Source organism: Harmonia axyridis, chromosome 4 (genome assembly GCF_914767665.1).
Source record: "Harmonia axyridis chromosome 4, icHarAxyr1.1, whole genome shotgun sequence".
NCBI lineage: Eukaryota > Metazoa > Arthropoda > Insecta > Coleoptera > Coccinellidae > Harmonia > Harmonia axyridis.
The window spans coordinates 5,829,855-5,846,749 of NC_059504.1; positions in this window are offsets into that span (position 1 = coordinate 5,829,855).

The window sequence follows — 16,895 nt, forward strand, 5'->3', positions numbered from 1 at the left end:
GTAATTCGCTGTGTTGTGGACCAACCAGGGAACCTCAAACTATCCGACCAAAAATCATCTAGGCTTTGTCGATCGTGAAATACAAAAAGTCATTATAAATATATATTCGTCTGATGCTGACCGTTGAAGAGGAAACGTATTTCGAATGTGAGTTGACCGGACTCCAACCACCACCATATGTTGCTCAATGGACTTTATCGAGTCAAGAGATGAGGCATCAAAAACGTGATTCTTACACGGATCGTTTATTGCACGTATTGCCCTCTTCCTCTCATAAAACAGGTCCGGATGCAGCAGCCGATAACGAATTTTCTCTTGGGGTTGGATTTCAGTTGTTGAAATTTGAAATTCATCATACCTACACCTAAATACAACATCGACTGGTCGATAACTCTTGGAAATTATGAGCTAGGAAAAAGATTCAAAATTTGACGGAATCAACAATATTTTCAGCTCATAAACTTTAATTATTATTGACTCTACAGGCTGGTCCGAAAGTGGTTAAACACGATAACATCTAGTTTTTTTCCAATTGAGAATGCCCAATTTTTATATCATATTTATAATCTCGATGAAATTCTGATTTCAAAATACCCCACTTGTCGTAATTTAATTGTGATACTTTTGACGTACGCCACTTTTTTCAATAAATTTCATGGATATAATGGTTTAAACTGAAGATCACATCTGGAAAACCGTTCTAGAAAATTTTTTCATTGAATTTCCGAAGAGTTTTCAAGTATTCTGCATATATACAGGTGGTCCGAAAGACCAGAAAAAAAAATGACGTTTGAAAAGAGTCAATAAGTCCATTTCTTCAAATGACATGCCCTAAAATTGTTTATCATACCTTGCGCATCTCAGAATACTGAGATGCTATAACCTTGCCAGCTGACTGTTGTGTTTTTCCTCGCTTTGGATTCGGTTCATCGTGTGCAGTCTACTCAGCTGACTGTCGATTTGACTCCGGAGTGAAATGATGGTGTCATGTTTCATCCATTGTCACATATCGACCCAAAAATTCAGGTTTATTGCACTTAAACAGCTTCAAACACTGCTCAGAATCATTAGCACGTTGTTACTTTTGATCGATTGTGAGCTTGCGCAGCACCCATTTTGCACACAGCATTCTCATGTACAAATATTCGTGAACGATATGATGTACACGTTCAGATGATATCTTCACAATGTCTGCTATCTCGATCATTCAAAATTATTTTGTGAAATTTTTCGTCGGTGACAGCCTTTTTCGGGCGTCCATTGCGTTCATCGTCTTTGGTGCTCATTTCACCAGTTTAAACTTAGCATACCAATCAATGATAGTTGATTTTACTGGTGCAGACCCCGGAAACTCTTCATTAAGCCAAGATTTTGCTTCTACTGTAATTTTTCCCTTCAAAAAGCAATATTTCATCAGCACACGAATTTCTTTTTTTTCCATCTTTTTTCAAATAACAAAAGTAGCTACACTCACAATGCGATAACTCACAAACTAATGGTTGGACTGCTGTCAAATATCGACACGTATAGTTTGAAGGTTGGTACTATCTAAAAATCATATGGTTTAATACTAGCACCGCCATCTGCGCATCAGACCGGGAACTTTTCAATTGGCCTAATATCTATTATTATTTATCATATTGTATCTTCATACTTGTGAACACTAAGATAAATCTCCAAATAGAATTTCAAAGGGTTAACTAGGATATTCAAGATAATATTGTGAATTACATTTAGATTAAATCTGCAATAATTCAGCTAACTTTTATTACTTCCTCTCTATATTCATCTCGAAAAATGTTTTTATTTATTTACAGATAAATTTAGAGTTCATGGCACATCAAACTCGTTCCATAAAGAAGCTTTAACGATGCAAATATATTATCTGAGGAAATAATTATATAAAGTAATTATATCTGTCATGATTTTAATAAATTCATTATTTATGAACTATTAGAGATACAAATTAGCGCTCAAGATCTTTCAATTGTTAAAGATCATATCATATCATATCGACGTATGATTTGGATTACAATATTCAACATTTGCTAATAACTGCGAGTTGAAAACATTGCTAATTTTGCAGAGATGAAAAATTCCTTGTGTTTCAGTCAAAGCATAGCGTCTACAATAGTTCAACTAAATTTATTCATTACTTATTTATAATAATCATTACTATTTCATTAGTACCTTATTCCATTGAACTATAGAGTTCAATCGAAAATAATGAGTAAAGAATTTTTAAGAATTCCATATGATACATAATAGCAAAATTCATAAAATTTGAGTGCATGAATTTTATATTTGAAAGAAATGAATTATATTTTCATACTTTTCTTTTTGGAAGAAGAAAATATAATCGATCACATGATTACTATGTTGATACTGATGTTTTTTCGGCAGATTTTCAATCCTTATGGTTTTGGAGTCATGAATTTTTGAAATAACCTTGAATTCAAACCAAGCATGGAATTATTTTCAATTGAATTTTTGTTTGAAAAGGAAGGACTTTTCTGTAAGACACAAAAATTAAACATTGATCTACGAAGGGACTTTTTGCAAAATTACATTTTACCTATTCGTAATCTCAGGAACAATTATTTTATATCTTCTTAGTATTTGACTTATTGCTATAAAAAAAATCGTTTATTGATTTTATCCTACAACCCCACACTAGACAGGTTTACTATGAAAATAGAACCTGTTTCGTGGATCAAACACACAAATCCACCCCTGGCATGAAAAAAAAAACCGACACCACACTGATAAATATAATCTAGAGAGAGGCAGGTGGCTGAAATCGTCTACCTGGAATAAAGGCACGATTACAGTGAAAGAACCGAAGTAGAGGCACTAGAGGAAAACGAAGCAAGTTTGTACTTTACTCAGGGCTCATTCGTTTATTTTTATTTTTTTGTATAACCTTGCTCTTGCTTCCTTTTATATTGAGATAGGTTGTGTTTTGTCGTGAAAAGGAAGTCGGTACTTTATTTATGATTCAGTAGCATTATCCTGATTTTTAAATGGGGATTTTTACATTTCGGTGCTCGATGATGTAGATTAAAGCAGGTGCTTCAGGATCTCGAAGGATATTCGGAATTTATCGTTGTTGTCGGTTTTATTCGAATTTAGTTGATTCCAGATTTCGTGGAGGGTTTGGTCGAAAAAATTAATTTTTAATTTTTATTTTGTACCTCAGTTCATTGAAACTTTTTGATGAAAATTGGCTTTTAACTGGACAATACACGTTCCAAAATTGCTTTGTTTTGTGAACAGCAATATTTAGAGCTGATCACATAACCAGAACCATAGAAAATTCAAGAAGAGTATCGAAAAAGATATATCCAATATTCTTTGATAAAATATCCGATTGGGCTGAGATTTTTTGAGTATATTATATAGAATAACCATTTCAAGCTTTGTGCGAAATTTTGTGTGGATAACGACGTCAGAACCATAGAAAATTCAAGAAGAATTTTAAAATTATCCATTATTTCTGTTACCACTAAACTAACGGAGTTGAGTTGTTTGAAATAACAATTTCAGACAATTTCGTGCAGAATTCCGAACTTTATACTGTTGATAGCGTAGTTAGAACCATAGAAAATTGAGGCAGAATATAGAAAAACACTGACGTAAATCTAGGAGCTTTTGAGTGCTCGTTCATTCATTTCCCAATTACGCCTTTGGAGACCATATATACCTATATACAGTTCTGTAGTCTCGAAAGGCGCAATTGGCGTATGAATGAACGAATTATTTGAAAAAAAATAAGGCCAGAATTGGCGCTCAAAAACTAATGATGAGATTCTTCAATAAAAATTAAAGTAGCACTTATTTGAAGTAAATATATCTAAATCTTAATAAGGATTCCAAAATGGTATAACACTCAATACATTATTTTTTTGAGTTTTTGTAATATTTATTTATCATTTAAAAAAACTATTGTTCTTTGACATCTTTCTTACATAAGGCAAAAAAAAGGATTCGCATAACAAGACATTTTCTTCCAAGCTGGAGCAGATTGCTTAAAATTAAATGTTACCGGTTGCAAACACTAATCGGCATTATATACTAATTTATTTTTTTTAGGTGATCATGAAAAAATACGAGAATATGTGAATAGGAGTAGTTTTTACGGCCGGACGGACATAATCGAATCTAAATATGGATCAATCATCAATAAGTCAACCCCAATAATTTAGGACCATTCCCGGTTCAAAATTCGAAAATTACAGAAATATGGGTTAAATGGCAACCTGTTGTCCTCCTACATTGCAAAAAAGACACTAAGATTACACAGATGCAAAGGCACTTAGCGTAATACCTACTTAAACGTATTCAAAACTAAACAAACTCGTTATCGCATTGGAAAGATGTATTAAGAGATATTCAGAGCGAAGAACAGGATAGTTTTGTTTTGAATATATCTCATTCATGCATGTATGCATGAAATTTATGCGTGAGAAAGTCTGTTTTCACTGCAGTGCTGTAACAAGCAGAACTGATGATAGCTACCCGTATTCATATCAGCCTGCTTCGATCTGACTTGATTATGTAACAATGGAAGTTGCACTGACTTGACCTCATCGGTCGACTAGGTACACCCTGTTGTTTCGAGGTAAAATTTGCGAAATTTTTTTGGATCGTTCAAGAATGACCACTTTCTTGAATTCAGACCACAAGATACGATGATATTCTTATCCAAAAAAATTTTTTTTATTCTGGTTCCCACGGAAAAATAAACTGTAATGTTCAGAGAACATTGATAGGAATTTGTGTTTTTCTTAAATTTCTGGAGGTTATATGCCTCGAGGAACACCTACCTAGAGAATGGGTTCCAAAGCCTTACTTTTCGTTGGAAGAACGAGTCTTTGAAAAGAGATGTTCTGCAGATCTCCAAAGTGACCACGAAGAGGTGTGAAGATTGAACTCCACGGGTTAGATACGATGAGATAATTTTATTGTACTGTTCACAACAATCTTCATGTTTGATAACACTAGCCAAAATAATATAAATCTAAATATTCATCATTTACAAATGAAATCTCGAATAGACTGCTATAGAAGAAATTATTGATATTTCAGAAGAGCAGTGCCAAGGAAATATCTATAAGATATACAGGTTTAATTGGTAGATAGTAGGTGAATTCATTCTTAAAATCAGTTGACTGATTTATGGCATTGTGTTGAAAGATGCCCAGAAAAGGAATATCAACGCTAACCAATATAAGCACTGCAGTGATGAGAACAGAACACTATTAATGTGTTCAATAAGGGAAAGATTAAAAATTTCCACAGAATTACAGGCCAATAAGTCTGCTGTCAGTACTTGCAAAAATAGTTGAGGAAATCATTGCGAGAAGACTTATCGATGAAACAGAAACACTGAATCTGGTACCACCCGAGCAATTGAGATTCAGAAGAGATCATTCAACAAAACTTCACCTACCGAGGCTTATCGAATATACAACTGAAGGGTTTCAGAACAAACCAGCTATAGAACTAGTGATATTGAATGTTGAGAGATACTTTGACTGAGTTTGGCACGAAGAACTCACTTACAAAATGAGGATGACAGGCTAAAGTAGCAAAACCTCTAAGATAGATAACTGAATGAGAGACAATTATTCCTACATCACAATAGATGAAACAGTATCAATAGACAAGTAGTAGAAGCAGAAGTACCTCAAGGCTCATTTCTAGGACCTCTACTCTACAACCTATAGGAATACGACATCCCAAAAAACCCAAGAAATCTTGTATCCCTATGAACAGACATCATATATACAGAAGACTGCAAGAAGCATTAGAAGATATAGACGAATGGTTCGTTAAATGGAAAATTCAAATAGCCAGGTCAATCTCCTACAGAAAAGGATTTTCTACAGATTTTCTGAAAAGAAAAGCCTTAAAGATTTTTGAAAAATGGATTACAACCCTGTCGAAAATGTGATTAAGATGACAACCTATTTCGAAAGACTCAGAAACCAACTACATAGGATCAGATATTGAGCAATACTCAATTTCAAATATCAGAAAATAGAGACTCTCCAATGAAATTCATAGGTATACACAAAAACCACACGACAGAAACCGTGAAAAAGTTACAAACAAAAAAGAGTAAAAGGATTAATAGACAAATAGATGCCTATAAACCAGGTTTAGTGAGGTAGGTCGTGTTTGACCTTCAATAAGGTATGTAGTTCGTCCATTGGTATTTTCCGCGCTTGATCAATAAAAAGTATAAGACTCGTGAGAATTTTGTGAAAAATTTACACACATAAATACAAATTTGAACAAGATCACAGATACAACAGTATTTTTCTTATTTCCATTCTATTTTCTCCTCATAAGGAACAGATAGAATATCAAGAGATAGATATTTGCCATTTAATTTGCTAAATTACAAAATCAGAATAACCGATATACAAATTCAAAATAAATCATAAAACCTTTTTGTTGTTCCTCCATTTATTTTCATTCGGGGAAAACAGAAAATTGATTCTCACAGCGAAACAAAGAGACTTATGGTCCATATTAACTGTCAACTCATAGGGGACACGCGACCACTATAATATTATCGTGACTATTTCAATTAGGCCCATTTAAAGCATATGGAAAAAGGGCATGTTTCCTACCCGCATATTTGGTACATTCGATACTCCACCATCCGATAGATGCGAATCAAATTCATTGATATTGAGGGTGATGAAACGAAACAGAAGGGTGTGACCATCCCTTGGATGACGCTGAACCTACCCGCTGGTTTTTAATAGCCAGTATGGTGATGAAAAAAATTGGAGCTCCCCTCATTCAAAACAAGTCTAGTTCGTTGTGGAATATCCTTGTGAAAATTATATTTTATCTAGCGAATCAACCATAGGAAATTCTAGAAGAATTATTCTATATTTCAGTGTCCACACAACCAACAGTGTTAGATTTTGGGTGTCGAAAGAATTTTAAGCTTTGTGCAAAATGTCAAGCTGATTATATCATCAGAACCATACAAAATTCAATAAAAATGTACGATGAAACAACCCAGTATTTCGGCGACAACAGAAATTCAGTATTCACCTCATATTCGTGGACAGGTTGCAGTCAAGAAACCTTGGGATAAATTTAATTTCTACCTGAACTTATTTCCAATTCTTACCTCCCAGATTCTAGAACTGCCAGATTAAATTCACGTAAACCTTTATGGATTAATAGTTGCCTTCAATCTAATGAAAGTGACAAGGAAATTTGGCGTTCGAAATGGAATTCTTCCATCTTCAACAAAAGTCTAATCGTTGATCCTTCAGGAAAGTTCTAGGTTTCAATTTAAGAGAAATTTGGTGTACTTCAAATCGGCTCATGGTTGATGCAATAGTAAGCTCTTCAAATGGCATTCTATTGATAGCCCACTATGTGAGTGTGGTGTAGAAGAACCCATTGACCACTTGGTGAATACTTGTTCAATTTATGAATTTCATAGTGGTTTCCAAGCTAGCCATTCAGTTTCAGATTCGTTTTCAGCATGGGTCGCTCATTTCAAATTAATATAATGGACACTATACCATTTATTATGCCTTTCTGGTTCTTTTCTTTTTTGTTCTCAGATTTAATTATAATATATTCGTTGTCAACTTTTGATGAAAAAGAAGGATGGAAACTGTTTTTTTTTTGATGAAGAAGAAGGCCTTCAACATAAAATGTCAGCTTATTCTGTATACAAATACACAAACCAATCACTACATCTGTACAAGTAGACAAAATTTTTGCTGAGGTTTTCATCTGTACTCTTGTACCATACATCGAAATGTATTATTTGGAATTTGCTTTTCTGTACAAATATCATTTCACAGATAATCTGTTGTGCAATGTTGGATAGCTGTGTAAGTTCTTCATGAACAAAATTGTCTTACTCAATTTTAATTGAAATGGCATAATTCTCGAAGTAAAATTGCAGGGTATCTGCGATAAGTTAGCTATGGAAGAGCGATCAAGTGTCTCAAATTGTATTCAAAGTATGTTTCCTACTACTTTGTGTATAAATCAACTTATACTTTTTCCGGTGACAGAAAACTATTCAAAGCAATTCAAACAACTAGAGGAATAACAAGAAAAATATGGGATATTTTGCATATTCTATGGTAGGTTTCACAATTTTTATGGATGGCCAAGATCAAATAATTTATGTGTTCAATTTCAGTTGATTTTTGAATTCACCAAATATTTCAAGTCGAAATCAACGAGTTAATCGATTGATCAAAGTTTTGTGAAGTGTTCAATAACAGGCTCAATAAAATAACAAAAAGACGTTCGTTTTTTTTAATTAGGTCATAGAAATCCTCATTTCTCACAGAAAACAAGAGTACCAGAAGTGAACACTGTCAACTGCGTCAAAAATGCAAAATACTCTTGAAATTAAGAAGAAAATTGTCCAAACAAGATGAATTCAGACATTTAATCGTCTGACTTTCGACGATCTGATCTAGTTATCCATTTATTCATATCGCATGACTAAAGCAGGTATTTAATTTTATAGAGTAGACAAAAATTCGATTCAGTCTGCTAGCGATATCCCTAACAAACAATAATATCACCAAGAACAAAGAATGTTTTGTTTTTCATCGGCTGCCATAATAACAGACCAAACGTCACACCACCTAACATTTCGATAATGATTATTGAATAAACTTCCTATCTTGAGATTAACCAACTACACGAATAAGCTGGGGTATTACCATTAAGTAATTCAACAAAGCAGATTTTTGGCGTTCATTTATTGAACTAAGCAATTGGTGTTAATTCATGGAATAGTGATTTCCATTGTTGTATTATGTTTATTATTTCAATGATATTTTAGTTTTTCGTTTCAGGTAGAGATGTACAGGGCTCTCAAGTTTGGATACATTTTAGAGGTTTCTGGAGAACAGGGCCTATTTGAAATCTGAAAATTGGGATTATTAAGACATTAATTCTCTGTAAAATCCAGCCCAAAATTAGCCTTCCATTTTTTCTAGCTCAAAAGAACGAATCAGTCGATATGTTACTCAATATTTTTACAATATGTGTATAGTTGCTCTGATTATTCAAATATTTTTTGGATTTACTGAGTATCTGTAGTGTTCGATTTTGTCATTTTCCCATTATATGTATGCAACATGTGAGAAAACAAATACTGTAATTTGAACGTATCAAATTTTGACAATTTTGTACCAAAATGTAGAAATTGTTGCATATTAATAGATTAAAAACATTGGAGACATTTTTCAATGAGGTTCAATCTGTACCTACCTCAGAGTAATAAACATAGATAGAGGGAGCATATGTCATTTTCAGTAAGCAAATTTTGTTCCCAACATGAACTATCAAATTTGACAAGAAGAGCGCGGAAATGAAAACATATCAGTGATACGATATTTCACTCAATTCGCGAGTTTCTCCACAAAGAACGCACTTCTTATGTCCCATAGCGAATCAACGTTTCATATCAACTCAAAATACCTAAATATATCAGAAATTCAGAAAACAAACTTCAAGCGCGCCAAACGACTTGAAACAACCGATGACACTAGGAGAGCAAAAGTTGTAAAACCTTGGATTTCAGCAGGTAGATACAGAAAATAATGAATATTCTGCTTATTATAAATTCGATAATTAGGAAAAATATCAAATTCCAAATATTCAAATTTGCATATTTAATCGGAAATCACTCAAATAATTATATTTCATCCAATATAATAACGATATAGTAAAATTATGGATTTGAAAATATATCACAATCCGACAAAGTTATCTAACCTTGTTGGGGACATGTAAAAATTGCGTATACTCCCTTTATCTATGTTTATTACTCTATGGCACCTACTCATCTCCATTTTTATTCAAATTGATATTAAATAAGACAGAAGCTTTTTAGCAGCTTAATTAAGGATATTTTTTACCTTGAACTCGATGTTCAAGATTTAATATGTAAATATAGATTGTCTACTGAAATTGCAGCACGCAAAATAGCTATTACATGGGTATAATATTTTGTGTTACCGAGAACTTGCTTCATAGTCTAAGCAACACATTTTTTTATCATTTTTCTAGGAAGCCTCTTGCGACAGCGTTTTTTGCAGTGGGAGCAATTTGCGAAACTAAAGATCGACGTGAAGGCAATTCTTGTGGGAGTGTGATACACTGATACGAGATAACTCGATGCGAATAGAACTCCAACGATCCGAATCGGCCTCACCAGCTGATAGTATGGGATGTGGAGTTGAAATCAGGGGCGTCCGGAAACTTGTTCGGGAACCGTCATTTTTTTTAAATGGAACACCCCATTTTGTCTCGATTTTCCGATTACTCTAGCTGAGCTGATTTCAAAAATGTATTACATGTTGATTCCAATTGGTACAGGATGGACAAAAATACAATATGTAGTTTTGTGTGTGCTCATAAAGTAACGCCTAACATTCTTTATTAGTTAAATTAACAATATTATCAAAAATACTTATTGTCTAGCGACAATTGGTTTGAATGTAACACCCTGTAGTTTGTTACATTTTTAGATTAATAAAAATGAACTGTTTCCAAACATGTTTGGTACTTGTGGTCTACCAGACAGAATATGGAAGAAATTATTTATTATTTTTATCCATTTTTATTAATCTAAAAATGTAACAAACTACAGGGTGTTACATTCAAACCAATTGCCGCTAGACAATAAGTATTTTTGTTAATATTGTTAATTTGACTAATAAAGAATGTTACGCGTTACTTTATGAGCACACACAAAACTATTGTATTTTTGTCCACCCTGTACCAATTGGAATCAACAAGTTATACATTTTTGGAATCAGCTCAGCTGGAGTCATCGGAAAATTGAGACAAAATGGCGGTGTTCCATTTAAAAAAAATGACGGTGACGTCATTACTCGAAAGTAATTCATCCTATATATTAGATTATTATTTTCTCTAATTCTGTGGCTATTCCGTTCATTCTTCCACATCTTGTAGAACAAAATCGTGCGAGAATATATCAGAAACGCACAGTTTTCATGGTTATATTTTATTATTATATGTTGGTACTCAGAACTTTTCGCCACGGCTTTATCTGTCAATTCATCAATTTGCCTCAAAGAAATCAGTTCTGCCAACCAACATTTTTCAATGCAAAAATCACTAAATGACATTTATGGAAATATTTCATTAATTTCAATGAGAATGCAATGAATTAGAGAAAATAATGTATAATACTCGTACAGAAGGCTCATTCTACCACTCGTTCATTCAAAAACCCGCCATTTCGTGGCTCGTTTTTGAATTTTGAACTCGTGGAAGAATATCAATACCTTCTGCACTTGTTTTATAAATAACTATTAAAATATGGTGAATTAAAATAAAAAATCGACGATTTCTTGAATGTCACCTGTCTACGAATATAAGTAAGTATAAGTAAATGTGATAGCACTCGTAACCAATGCAAAAGTGTGGATCTAATGGGTTTGGTTCCCCTGATAATTCTCATAGAAACGTTGAGCTGTGCATTAATTTTATGAATATAAGCACTATTAAATCAAACAGAACAACAGTATTCAGCAGCAGAAAAACCAAGGCCAAAGCTGCTGTAGGAAGAGAGCTGGTAATAGCACCTCATCATGACCAGCTAATTCTTGAAAAATATTATTCGGTGACTTCAATTCCATACGCAAATTTTCCAAGTGAACCTTGATCTATTTCAAATTCAACATCAATATTGATGGATCTGGCAACGTTCATCCAAATGAATAACATAGAACTTATGTGTTCACAGATATTAAGTTCTACGTCATTTTGATGGCGTCTACAGTCTACATCGAAAAGATAATACGCATTAGCCGTTTTTAAATCTTTATAACATTTTATCTAAACCGAATTTTGAGAAAAAGTTTGATACAATTAAAGAAATCTAGAATCTATGATTAAATTCAATGTACAAGTTTAAGACCCGCCCTATATATCTCGCTGAATTGTGCAACTCTACCACTCAGCCACAACATTCTCCTATAACCTGAATTAAATACATCAAAATCGTACTCTTACCGACTCGTTTTTATGCTGCTTTTTCGAAGTTTGAACAGCCTCCGAGAATGGTGTCAACTGATACTCTTTGTTCCAGTCACGAACACTTCTTAAATATTTTATGGTCTGCTGATTGAGCTTTCTGGGGCTAGATTGATTCACGCCCCTTTCGTGTACAAGTCGAATATTTTTTGTGATCGACATTCACTACATACACAAACTGAAAAACATCATTTCTTCCCATCTTGCTGGTATTTGTTTTGAAATACCTATGTGGGAATTACAGTTGTCTTAAATAAGTACGGCACCCAATTTCCTTATTTCTGAATCATTCCCATGACTTCTAGGCGTTTTGAAATGACTTGTTGCGTCACTCCCAATAATCCTGCCAATTCTTGTTGCGTTTGACACGAGTCTTGATTAAATAACGCCTACAATTCTGTATTTTCGGAAACCTTCTCTCTTCCATCGCTCTGCTGATCTTCAATGTTAAAATCAAGTTTTTTTGCAAGTTTCCTAAATTTACAACAAACCAGCTGTTCGAGGAGATTCAAAGTCAATGTTTAGTTGTTGTTAAAATGCCTAGAGCACGTGTACGCGGAATTTATCGCCAGCTAAGTGAATTTGAAAACGTTCGAATTATTGTCATTTCGAGAAATCGCTAACCGTACGAACAGAAATCCAACTACTTTTGAGAGATGTTGTCAAGCGTGGTTTGATAATGCCCAAAATCGAAGAAGAGTAGGCACCGGACGTCGAACGGGCACAAAATGAAGTTGAAGATCGACGTCTAAGACTTATGGCCATTAGAGACCGATTTGCGACAACTCGATCTTTGGCTGATGAGTGGTTAGGAGAACAAGGCCATCCTGTAACTGTCCGAAGGGTTTACCTCCGGATAAGGTCTTTTGGGCTACAGCATTATCGACCACATCTTGTGTTAGCTCTGACGGTTGAGCATCGCCGGCAACGATTACAGTGGTGCAAAGAACACATTCACATTGGAATGTGAAATTGCATCAGGTCCTCTTGCCTGATGTAATGATTCTCCTTGGGTGCACAGGATGACCGAAGAAGGATAAGACGACGTCGGGGAGAAAGACGTGAACCTCAGTTTGATGTTGAGAGTCATGTTCACCGGACAGTAGGCGTTATGGTATGGGGTGCTATTGCACATGCAAGTAGGTCACCTTTAGTCTTTATTCGAGGTAACATGACAGCGCTGCGTTACCTTCAAGAAATAGTAGAGCCATATGTCCTCTCTTACCTTAACCGGCTCGAGAATCCAATATTTCAGCAAGATAATATACGACCTCATGTTGTCAGAGTTAGTTAAAACTTTTTCGAAGCGACCCATGTGAATCTTTTGCCATGGCCGCCCAGATCCCCCGATCTTTCGCCCATTGAGCATGTTTGGGACATCATGGGTAGAAAGCTCGGAAATTTACCCCAGCCTCCATGGAATTTAGCGGCTCTGAGACATGAAGTGCAGGTAGCTTGGGTTAGTATCCCTCAAGAAGAAATAGACCATCTTATTGCATCAATGCCAAGACGTGTTGGGGAGTGTATAGATAATCGCTGTGGACAAACACATTCTTAACAAGTTTATTAAAAAAAAAATTTGTAAACCCTTCGTTTTTTCTTTCAGGTTTCAATCATTTACTCCTTGCTATTATACTGTATATGTTTTACCAAAAAAAATTCAAAATTTGAACATCTCCTTCTGGGTGTTGCAGTTTCTTTGTCAGTTATTATATATACCGGGTGAATCAGTCAAAAAAACCTCGAAAAAAACATCTTACTGAAAAATTTTTCTTATAAAAGGTTGGTGGTTTCGAGAGGAAACTACAATTATCCTATCTCAACAAATCTCTGACTCCACCTACGCTACTGTATATCGCTGCATTAGAATCGTTCGCTCATTAATTCATCATAGATTGGTTCTAGGAAATTGATAATGCGAATACAACCAGGGGGTTCTTCGATGGCTTTATCTCAGTAAAAATACCATGGAACTCTGTGGTCCTAATTACACGCTAAAATGAGACTCTCATCAATCCCAGCGTGCGTACCGTTATTAGTGGAGTTTCCTTTCTTATATGCAGGTATTATTTGCTGGGGAAGTGGAACAGTGATTGCAGCAAGTAAAATGGCTATGAATCTAGGTTTTGTCTCGTTCATAAGTGGTCATTTGTGGAAATTTTTTAAGACTATCAAAGACTCATATCTAATGAGTAAGACCAGGTGAATGGGATACGCCGTGAAATGATATTTATTCTTTAGATATGTGCTCAGTCTTAATCCCTTGCAGCATCCTAGCACAATCAGGACCTCGCTAATTGGACCTTAGAAGGTGTAAATATTAGGTGTAGGGACCTATTTTTTCCAATTGGTAACTTCAGTTATCTGTACCTCGCGTTGTATAAGTCTGATCGATAAGTGCCTCTAGATGGCGTTAGAAAGATGAGATTTTGTACTACAAAAACTTTGCTGGCAGTTTTGTGATTAGTTGACTCAGATCAGTTTGAGCGGGCGTCAAATATGGACATTAGCAAAGAGAAAATACGTTATATTTCACAGTTTTTGTTCGATAGAGTCGAAAATGCATACCAGGTGGCTGAAAATATGATACAGTAACAGTCAATGAAGTGCAATTTTGGTTTCGTCGATTCCGTTCCGGTAATTTCGATGTCAAAGATGTACCACACACTGGAAGGCCAATGGTAGAAAATGTCGATAAAATCATGGACATTGTCAAGTCCGACGATCATGTGAACACTGTTTTGATTGCCCAAAAGCTAAAGATTGCACAAAAAACCGTTTGGAACCATATGCGTAAGGCTGGCCTCAAGAAGACGCTCAATGTATGGGTACCACACGAGTTAACGCAACAAAACCTATTCGATCTGCGAATTGCTGCTCATTCTCAACAAAATCAACCCATTTTTGAAGTGGTTGGTGACTGGTGATAAAAAGTGAATTACTTACGACAACGTCAAGCGAAAACGGTACTGGGCGAAACGCGGTGAATCGACAAAAACGGTGGACAAGCAAGTATTGACGAACAGAAAGGTTTTGCTGTGTGTTTGTTGAGATTGCCAGGGAATTATCAATTATCTATGAGCTGTTCCCCTACGGCACAACTGTTAACTCGGAAATGTACTGTCAATTGAACCTTCTGAAGGCAGCAATCGCCCAGAAGCGGCCAGCTTTGGCCAATAGGAGAGGAATTGTGTTCCATCAGGCCACACACATCGATAGTGCCTCTCCAGAAGCTCCAGGAGCTTGGTTCTTTGCATCCATCTTATGGTCTGGACCTGGCACCAAGTGATAACCACCTGTTCCTGTACATGGCGAACAATTTTGCTGGTAAAAATTCGCTTCAACAGAGGCTTGTGAAAGTAGACTCTCTCAATTTTTTGCCAATAGGAACATGGGCTTCTATAGTTTTTCAATTTGTTTGCTAGTTTATTATAAGTTTTTGTGCTTCTAAAAATCGGACAAAGTTTCTCAAATTTTGCATTGCGAATGGAATTTCGTCGAAACGCTGAAAGTTTTACAGAATTCGTCGAAAAGACTAGATACGTATGTAACATATAAATAAAATTGTTGGATTTTGCATCACAATAACGCATTATATCGAATTTCTGTCAAAAAGTCAACTGTTATTCGGACAATCATCATATTATTTCCCTGAAAAAACTCCGGTTAACTTTTACACATTATTTCATCGTGGTTCATCGAAGCAAGACCTAAAAAAAATCGATGCTTGTACTCAATACTTCAGCAAGGTCAGTGCAACATAAAATTTTTGATTTTTATAACGTATATTTCATTTATTGGTCTGCCTCGATTTTTATGACACAGTACGGGGTACCTACTTGATGAATCTACCTTTACAGTTAGGTTTCAGTTATGTTTACTTCCCTCATAGTACCCACCTGTTTCGCCGACCCTGGGCTAAGTGTTTTATTTTAGAAGGAGCCTACAATAAATTTCAATGACTAAACCATATTTTGTGTTTCAATGACCAATTCTGGATCCTGGTACTTTTCGACTCAGTCCTTGAAGATTTAAATTAATATTGTGTATTCCAGATCAGTTGATTAAATTATTAGTATTTTAAGAGTATGTATTTTTATTCTATAATACAGATTTTATTTTTCTGGTATCTAAAGAGTCCAAAATTCGTTTTCAGCATTGTTGCAGAAGTTATGATGCGTGTCTATAATAACTTCGAAGCACTTGCAACGAGCTTTACCTAACTTCTTGTGCGTGCTTTAAAGCTCCGTCAAAAGTATGGGAAGATGAAAGTAGGATACTACAAATACGATTGGAATTGAATAAAATAGGTGGATGTACATTGACAGATATTGGTCCATCATTAGGTATCATGTCATATCATGCTAAAACAGCCGAAAATCACCCAATAAAGATTGTCCATCGAAGTAATCGAATAGAATCGACCAATTAACATGGGGTCAAGTTATTTTGGTGGTGTGAGAATATTTTTTTTCTAATGGGATAAAGGTAGAGAGAGTCAGCAACGGCCACCTAAGAATGTGGCGGGACAACCTTGATGGTAAGGTAAATGTCCGTCGACGTTGCCGCTTCTTGCGTTCTAGAAGGAGCGACCACGAAAGCAGCAAAGAGATTTTGGATAAATTGAATAACAAGAAAGAAGATTTCTATAATTTTCTTTATTTCACAATGTTTCGAAAGGAGTTGAATCTAAATGTCATAAGCTTAGATAATTGCACAATTTAATGATATATTTTGTAGTATTAAAACATTATCTAGTCAGAAAACTAAGACGAGTCCTTTATCGGTTCAGGTATTTTGAAGATTTAGGGCTTTTT